An 8535-nucleotide genomic window follows, 5' to 3' on the forward strand; every position below is an offset into this window, starting at 1 on the left:
TATCATTGATATTTCAATAACCGGGCAAACGTAACACACCAAGCTTGAGACCACCTCTGTTCCTTAACCTCGTTAGATGAGGAATTCACTCCCATTATATTGGCCTCAGAATAAATTTCATTGCGGAAAAACAAATTTATAGTAGAAATTGCGCTCCGGTGGCATTAATACGTAAGTAAGAAAACTTTACAAACTATTGATTTGGATGTTCATTTGATATGAGAAACTTTGAAAGCTAGAGTTGCCATATTGCTACAAGCTGTCAAACTCAATACTGAAGAAAAATATTGACAATGGAAATAATCGTATAAGGTTGAAGAATAATGATAATGTGAAAGTAGGTGATTTTGGCTAGTAATGTCATTATTAACCCTCTACAACCCAACCCCGCCTTCAGACGGGCTTCCCGGATCTTTTTTTAAATTATTCAGACATTATTTTCAATGTTCATTCACACTAGCACGTATTCAGAATACTTTCATCTATCATACAAACACATTGGTTTTCTGTTGGCTGTTTTCTGTTGAAAATCGGAAATTTGAGATAAAAGTGGAAAAAAAATATTTCGATTTCGGTCGAGCACTCCAAACGAATAACAAACACACTTTTTGAACATTTCATTGGTGGAAAAAATTTTTTTTTTGATTAGAATTTTACGTTTGACATCAAGTTATGTTGTTATGGTAACAAAAAAATTACTGTTTTTTGGTAAAAAACATAACCCGCCTTGAGGTGATGTTGGGCAGTTGAGCGAAAAAAAAATCCGACTACTGCTGAAATGTATCCTACTGAAAATTAACATCGGATACAGCTGTTTTGCAGAAATTGAGTCTATTTTTGTATTTTTATTAATGAACGGTTTTATTTAGCTTGCCCTGTAATTTGTACAGGCAAACCTCGTTTGTGCGACTCTTTTTGTGCGATTTTATTATGACATCGGGTCTGGAGTCACACAAACTAATCGCACAAATAATAATATCGCACCTAAACAGTCACACAAATGAGAAATCGCACAAAAAGCAACCGCACAAAAACAGGTTTTCCTGTATGTTTGTATGTTTGTAACATGTTTGTCTGTAGCGCTTTACCAAAAAAATAAAAGAAGCCTTAACCCTTCCTATTGACCGATCTAAAATTTGGAACAATTCTTTATCTCTGCAGTCATTATAAAATGCGTATTTCATGATTTTTAAAATCCAAGATGGCGGCCGTTACAAAATGGCGGTTACATATTTTCCCAAAACCCCATCAATATGGGTTTTTCCCAAACCCCATCAATATGGGTGTCAAATGAAAGGGTTTGACTAGTAGAACACAGTTATTTATGAAAAATTCAAATCCAAAATGGCCGCCGCAACAAAATGGCGATATATATTTTTTCCAAAACTCAATCAATATGGGTATCAAATGAAAGGGCTTGACGAGTAGAACGCAGTTATTCATGAGGAATGCAAACCCAAAATGGCCGCCACAACAAAATGGCGGTTTACATATTTTCTCAAAACCTCATCAGTCTTCTTCTTTTTCTTAAATGGCACTAACGTTCCTAGGGGAATTTCGCCGTCTCAACGTTACTTGCGTCATTTTTATTAGTAATTAGTTGAGATGACTATGCCGAATAACACGCCTTCAATCCATTCTGAGTGGCAATCTCTAGAATACGCGTGACCACAGTGCGAGACGTAGGAAATTTCTTTGACGAAAAATTCCCCCGACCAGAACGGGAATCGAACCGGATCCCCCGGCATGTTTGGTGTGACGTTAACCACTCGGCCACGGAAGCACAACTCCATCAGTATGGGTATCCAATAAAAGGACTGGACTAATAGAATACAGTTATTTATAAAAAAAATGCAAATCCAAGATGGCTGCCACCACAAAATGGCGGATTGCATATTTCCTTAAAACAAACCCCATCAAAATGGGTATCGAGTGAAAAGACTTGACCAGTAGATCACAGCTATTTAGGAAAATTCAAATCCAAGATGACTGCTGTAACAAAATAGCCAATTACTTTTTTAAACGGTTTCATTCAACTTGACCTGTTTGTATATATGTTTGTATCTCTGTATGGTTGTCCCACAATCAGAAAAATTTGACCCCGTTCCTTTTGATTTATTGATCTGAAATTTGGAACAAACCTTTATCTCTGCTGTCATTATAATACTGTGTATTCCATTATCTTGAAAAATCTAATTTGGTAGCCGGTAAAGAATGGCTAAATGGCTCGACTTGGAGAGAACACTACATTAAGAACAACATAAATTCAAAAAGGTGTATGTACATATTTTTTTTTGTGATCCCCCCAATATCGGTGTCGAATGAAGTGATTTGACTAATATTCAAAATATTCCGAAGAAAATTAGGTAAGAAATGAAAATGAAAAAAAAGGTTGAATGGTTTTATTGTAGAGAAGCATGCTAACCATACAGATAATGTACCAAAAACTAAAAAAATTAAAAAGTGAAAAAAACATTAAGTTAAGCGGTTCATTGTACTAGAAAATAATTGGACAAGTAACAGTTAATAGTTATCACATTCCTTCCTTCATTAATCTAGGGCAATGATGAGACTAAAATAAAATTGTGGGGCACATCGGATTTCCATTATCCACAGTTAGTTATTTCATCATATACCCACGATTTTATTTTAGCCTCATCATTGCCCTAGATTAATGAAGGAAGGTATGTGATAACTATTAACTGTTACTTGCCTAATTATTTTGTAGCTTTTAGTACAATAAACCGTTTAACTTAAATAGTTTTTTTTTAAATTTTTTATTAGAGGTTTGTTTTCCAACACGGTATGGGGACATGACGAAGTAGATCCTGAAAACGACTTCGGGAGTGATGGTGAATACTACAATGACCAGGGAATTGAAGAACAAAACAAGACACCACTAAAAAGCTGAGATTGGAGAACAGTCAAATGTGTCAGGTCTACTTGTAGGACCCGGAAAGTTCTCTGAATCCGCTGACAAAACTTATACAAAGTCTACTGAATTTAAAAACATAAAACAAAGATTTTTTTTGAATCTTCATTTAAATATTCAGTTACAGAACTTTCGGACTGAGGTTACGAAATCTTATCATGCTCAGATGTTTTGCAAAACTCTCAGTCGCCCACGTATGATCACCACAAAGAAACAAAGAAACCATCCACTTCAAAGCGAGCATATGTTCCACCCCCTGATGTCAGGCGTGATAGAATAATGGATCATTTTTCAGATACTCCGGAAGTAGGACCGGAACGTTTTTCTGATATTATCTGAATAATTCTAATTACAGATTGCACGAAGTGTGACGACAAAAATCTCAGTATTGGAAATCGAAATTCAATCAGCTGAACAAGCAGTTCTACAACGCCTCAGTAAAGTGCTCAGTGAAGACCAGGTTCAATTGGCACGATAGCTGAAGTATGTTCATTCATTGATCCTGATTTGTTTGGCTTTTATATGAACCCGAATGAAGCAAATGTTGTAATTTGTGTAATTCGTATTCTTGTTACAATGAAAGAATAAACTTTGGCGGGGAGTAAACTTATTACAATTGAATTGTGGGCAAATTTAATATCGAATTGTAATAAGTTTAGAACATCTTAATAATACTGAAATTTCAGCTCCTGTCAAAACGTTAGTCTGACCCTTATGATATATTTACATTAATATTGACATATTTTGCCTTTGATAAAAATACTTCTTCGATGTAATGGAGAAAACGTAACGCTTTTCTCCCTCCTGACCTCTTTCCGATCTCTTGTATTGTTGTCTGCAAAGATAATAAATGTTCTTCGAAAGATTACTATTCGTTGTACTGTTCTGCATCACAAATGTTTTTTTCTTTATACCCAAAATACGGTACAAACGGATAGAAAGACGGGACAATTAAAAATGGTCGAAAAAACGGTAGAGTAGTGCGGGACAAAGGTGCGCATGGGGCAAAAGTGCACATTGGCCTTTTTGAAGCGAACGAGCATAAAAATTTGACAACAGTGTATTCGTTTGATACATTATTACACCAGCAGCTCACACATATAAACAAGATACATTTCATGAAAGTGGCAAAAAGTTATGAGGTAAAAAGAGTTTTGTGATGTTTTGATCTAATTTTTTCAGATTTACTTACCTAAAATAACTGGAATGTTCAAAACTCCACTGTCAAGAAAAACTTCATTCTATAGCAGATGATAGTGCGTATTTGTTTTTGTGAAAAAGTTCAGGAGCTTTTTTTTTAAATTCGATTAGTTCAAAAATTGCTTGTGGGGCAAAGGTGCGAAGTGGCTGTGGGGTAAAAGTTCGCACTAGAGTTTTGCTCTGAAAAAAAAAAATCATAAAATGTTTTCAACAGGACCCACAAGAAGAAAACTTATTTGAAGAAATTCACTCCAGAAATGCTCAAATGGCCCGACAGAGGCTTCGGGAGGGAGTCTCGAAGCGTCGGATTGCGGCAGACCTCGGTATTTCTGAATCAGCTCTGAGAAAGAGGCTCATATCAGTAAGTGATTCATGATTTGAATCTTCTTTTATTGACATTTATACTTATGCTGGGATGTGTGAGCGAGCACCTAGGGCAGTTCAGATAGCTATTTACGAGTGAGCAGTCTGAGGATCTGGCGAACCACTGCCGAGCACTGGACAAAACTTTCTATGGTATGACTCTCAAAGCTTTATGGCGCCTGGCGTTTGATTTTGCGGAAGCCCATAACCTCCAGCACGAATTCAACCAAGTTGCAAAACTGGCAGGAAGTGATTGGGTTTCTAGCTGCATGAGGAACCATCGTCTGTCTCTTCGAATCCCACAACAGCACAACGAAGAAACAGCGCTCCTAGGCTAAGCGTCGGAAACCTCAGAACCGAAATCCATGATGAGGAATAAAAATAAACAATGGCCTCAAATTAATTCAAAATGAATTTCAACTTAAAAATGTTTTTATTTTCACCATGCATTCAATTCAATAACGGTTATGTTTCGTTTATGTTTATGTTTCACAGTGAACTTCAAATAAATATTGTTTTTTTCAACAATGAGTTCCAAATGAGTCAAGTGAAGGTAACTATGTATTTATAAACTTGATCTATATGTTGGTGTTCGTTCCTCACGATTTAATTCAAGAACGGAGCAACGGATTTAAACAGTCAGTATCAGGATTGATGCATCTTGGTCTGCATCAGGTTTAAATGTCAAAAAAATAATTATATACCGCGAGTATAGATTACGTACATAAAAATAATTTCTGTGGGAACTTGAGTGTTCGAAATGATTTATCTATCTATCTATCTATATATATATATAAAAATGGAGTGATGTCTGTCTGTCTGATTCTTATATACTCGGAAACTACTGAACCGATCGACATGAAAATTGGTATGTAGGGGTTTTTGGGGCCGGGGAAGGTTTTCGTGATATTTTGAGACCCCTCCCCCCTCTCTAAGGGGGGGCTGCCATACAAATGAAACACAAATTTCTGCATTACTCGGAAATTAACCAAGCAAACGAAACCAAAGTTGGCATGTGAAAGTTTTAGGGTGCAATAAATGTTTCTATGATGGTTAGACAGTCCTTCCCCCACTCAAAGGGGGGGCTGCCATACAAATGAAACACAAATTTCTGCATTACTCGAGAATTAATCAAGCAAATGAAACCAAATTTGGCATGTGGAGGTTTTAGGATGCAATAAATGTTTCTATGGTGTTAAGATACCCCTCCCCCCTCTCTTATGGGTGGCTGCCATACAAATAAAACACAAATTTCTGCATTACTCGAGAATTAATCAAGTAAATGGGCGGGAGAAGTTTGCCGGGTTAGCTAGTATATGATATATTTACAATTGTGGGTGGGACGAAGTTTGCGAAGGGTCGGCTAGTTTGTTAACAAAAACGAATTCTGTTTCAAATAATGGACATTTTCGAATATCTTATACTGTCAGTCTCTTCCCTCCCAAAAATTTACACGCAGTATGTTCGGCCATAACACCCACTCTTCTCCACCCGTAAAAAACCATAGAACACCCCCCTCCTGCCTACGGGACGGTGCCTACACTCTCTAGTAATGATGCTTCTCCAGCTTCTGATGATATAGCATTTATTTTTGGTATAAGTTATCTCAGAAGCTCAATTCAATAAGTGCGCACTTTTGCCCCCACTATGGGGCAAAGGTGCGCATTTGTTTTTTTTTGTATTAAAATAGGTATTTGTCCAATTGCAAACACAACTCGAGAAATGCTTGTACTACGTTTCGAAGGTAATATATATAGCTACAATTTGGTAAGCAAACGGAATTTTATTTTCAAGAGTTATTGGACGACAACAGTTAGGTTCGCACCTTTGCCCCGCATTACTCTACTTTCTCGTTAAAGACGGTACGTTTGGTCAGCCGATTTATAGCATACCTGATAACTGTCTAAGTACGTTGGTTTGAGTTCACGGTGGGTAGACAATAAATCGTCCATTAATGGTAAAACTACTTTTTTGCATCAGAAATCAAGTTTTCATTTCACTTTATATTGACGTAAAAATAAGATTGTGTACGCGGGTAACAAGATTCATATCAGGGGGAGTAGAAGTGTGAATTGAAGACAGGTTGAATGAAGAGGCTGATTTGTATGCATTAATCACGTCAATTAGGGTGCTCATACACTGTTTGACCAAAGCCAAATATTTGACTCTTTTTGACATATAAAATTTGGTCAACGTGTACTGATCAACTATATTCTACACAAAACACGACAAGCAAATATTCAATTATTGGATGCCTAAAATATTTTTTCAGTCTGTTCTTCGAACCTGTCGGTACACGGTTAGGTTACCTTGAATATTTCAGTTGATTTTTTCCATGTTCGGTGTTTGATATTGTTTACTACTGTTGAAAATTGAAGAGTGGCAAACAAAATAGTGTTTGTACAAATATTAAATCAAACCTTATCTGTCAAAAAATAACAAATATTTGACCTCCGGGCAAACAGTGTACGGCCACCTTTAGAATAACCATTGACTAGAATAGTTCATCAGTCATCCTCGCTCTCAACACTCGTCAATTCATTTTCTAGTCAATTCAAATTATGTTGACGGCGAATGTCAAATTAGTCCTAGTCGAAGCGAAGCGACTGAGTCGATTTTCATTTTTCATCTTAGAAGATTTCGGGCCTTGGTTCCGATGTAATGTGAGCAAACCAATTGTTTGCACTAAGCGATACAAACCGTTCCCATAACAGCGAAGCAACAGAATTTTCAAATTAGCTCTCAGCCTCTAGGACATGTACTGTGAATTGCTCGAATGTCCAAGTAGTTTTTCAGTATCTCTTAGCAAAACTACACCTCCAACGCTCTCAAAAATATTAATCTCAAAGAAATGATCCACAAATTATAGGGGTAGTGGGGGCAAATTGGTCATGGGGGGTAAAGTGTTCACCTGCTTGTTTGATAGTATAACTATTGACTATTGACACTGTATTGATAGTCACCTTATGTTTGAAGTATTTAATGACTTTTGAGTCACCCTGTACTTCAGTAGTACTGTCACATGTCGAAATATAAATAAAAACAGAAATTGCTCTCACGATAGCCATTCGGCCGTAGTTCTGTGCGCATGGAATCTAAGGAATTTCTCGTGAAATTTAGTTTATTCAATCTGATATGTTGGACAAATCATCATTTTGGACGACTGTTCACATATTCTAGGAGAGGTGAACAGATATTTTGTTTGATCTCAGCGATTAATTAACATAGAAAATACATAACGACTTACAATGTGTATAACGACTTACAATGTTCTGTTTACTAAAGCTAATATACCTCATCACATTCTGCTCTTGAAGAGGTTCCTTTTGTGGTTTTGACCCTGGAAAAATATTCCACTACAACTAAACCAAGCCTCATTTTGCGGAACGTTATGTGTTTCTTACAACGTTTTGGTATGCATCAGAAAATTTAAATTGAGACTCTAGGTGAATAGACCAAGCTTATTTCATACATGTACCTACTATATCTACTATATCCTATACTATACTACTATATCGAATATGATTTGAATAAATTTGGAAGAAAAAAACGCATAAATCTATCACATTTAGCTTGATATGTGCAAGTGACCACCTTGCCCCCACTAGGTGATCACTTTACCTCCAAGCAAAAAAAAAGATCGATTTTTCACCTTTTTTTTCTAATGATGAAAAATGTACTATTTTGAATTTTTATCGTAAAAGCCGTATGCTATCTTGAACAATAATGAGTTGAACTTTAATATTCTAAGAAAAACGAGAATTGTAGCGGTATGTGGACGCTGGAAATGGACATATTCCTTAGGGTGACCACTATGCCCCCACTTCCCCTACTATGCAACACCTTCCAAAGAACGGCAACAGAACATCCGAACCGAATCGGTTGTGTAGTGGCGATGAAGGCGATAGCAACAGCTGCGGAAGAAATTTTCACCTTCGTTTTTCATCTGAAGAACTGGAGAAAACCTTCATCACTTCCGGCTAGATGCACTGCACTTTAACGCCACTTCTAACATTGAAACAATGCACGAATCCCTAAAA

Source organism: Toxorhynchites rutilus, chromosome 1, assembly GCF_029784135.1.
Source record: "Toxorhynchites rutilus septentrionalis strain SRP chromosome 1, ASM2978413v1, whole genome shotgun sequence".
Lineage (NCBI taxonomy): Eukaryota > Metazoa > Arthropoda > Insecta > Diptera > Culicidae > Toxorhynchites > Toxorhynchites rutilus.